Source organism: Austrofundulus limnaeus, unplaced genomic scaffold, assembly GCF_001266775.1.
Source record: "Austrofundulus limnaeus strain Quisiro unplaced genomic scaffold, Austrofundulus_limnaeus-1.0 Scaffold489, whole genome shotgun sequence".
NCBI classification, from domain to species: domain Eukaryota; kingdom Metazoa; phylum Chordata; class Actinopteri; order Cyprinodontiformes; family Rivulidae; genus Austrofundulus; species Austrofundulus limnaeus.
The window spans coordinates 174,238-175,920 of NW_013952891.1; positions in this window are offsets into that span (position 1 = coordinate 174,238).

Sequence of the window (1,683 nt, forward strand, 5' to 3'; positions counted from 1 at the left end):
CCAGCCTCTCTGATGGTATGGAGGTGTATTAACCAGCCTCTCTGATGGTATGGAGGTGTATTAGTGTCACACCTGTGAAGTCATTATTAATGCTGAAAGCTACATCCAGGTTTTGCTGCCATCCAAGCTCCACCTTCAGGGACGTCCTGCTGATTTCAGGAAGACATGAGACAGTCTGCATGTGTTCCATCACTGTGGCTTCACAGTAAAAGAGTGCAGGAACTAGACTGGTCCTCCTGCAGTCCAGACCTGTCTCTCCTGTTGAAAATATGTGGAGCTTTGTGAAGGGACCCTGGTCTTTTGAGCAACTGATGTTGTTCATGAAGTAAGAATAGAAATAATTCAGCTGCAGAGCTTCAAAAACCAGTGTCCTCAGTTCACAAACATGGGAAACATGACCCTGTACAGATTTATTAGAAGCTGTTTCAGCGTCAAATTCATCAAATTCAGAATGAGTTAAGATAAAAACCCAGTCTTTTGCTGTTTGAACATTAAACATCTTGTCTTTGTAGTTTGTTCAATTGAATCCTTATATTCTGTTTTTATTTTTTATATGTTTTCCAAAATATACCAGCTTCACTGGAATTGACATTGTAAATTATGGTTTTCAATATTTTTCATATATTATTTTATTTTATTCTATTTTATTTTCACGTAACTACGGATGTTGTAGTGTGAAGTGTCCTCTGTTCTGGGATGACCTCTGAGCCCTGAGGTTATGATCAAAACTGAACTGAACTTAATTATTTTAAAATTACTCTTGACTTGTGGTGGAGAAAGTACTCAAACACTGTATTTCAGTTAAAGTACAGATATACAGACAAGAAATGTACTCTAGAAAAAGCACCACATTAATATTTTTTCTTGAGTAGAGTATGTACTTGAGTAAGTAAATACTTATTTTTAAAAATACTTAAAGTATTAAAAGTAAAAGTACTTAATGTATTCCCTAATGGTCTATGATATCATGAAGTGTTCTACTGTATATTCTGTTTAACAAACACAAAATGCTTAAAACTTCACCAGTTTTACAAATGTTTAGCTACAGTTTGGTTTGGTAGTAGCTAAGAGTTCTCCCCATCACAAACTCTGAGCACCAACAAACGTCATTAACTACTGGAGTCAGTTCTGTCTGTTAGCAAAACTTTTCACGATGGTTTATTTAGATGAATACTTGGAAGCACAACTGGTTGACTTTTGAAGTGAAGCTAATTCAATATGGCCGCCACACTTAACTGACTTTAGAATCACTCAAACTCAGAGTRCTGACTGAGTTAAAATGTAGAGTGGAAGAAGCTGAGCATCATGAGACGTAGACTGTGCAGCACTTTGGATGAAAACTTACTCATTAACTGTTGGAATAAACCCCGACTGTCTGTCAAATACCTCCTGAATCACTGGAGAAATAAAAGCTAAACACTCAGAAATCGATCTTCAGCTTTACAAGTGATTAAGTTTTGGTGTCAACTCAACTCAAGACGGCCACCCCAGGTTTTCAACCTTAGACCTAACTTACAGTGGGTAAAATAAGTATTGAACACGTCAACATTTTTCTCAGTAAATATATTACTAGAGGTGCTAATGACATGAAATTTTCACCAGATGTTGGTAACAACCCAAGTGATCCATACATACAAAGAAATCAAATCCAGAAATGAAGTAATTTGTAATAATGTGGAATGG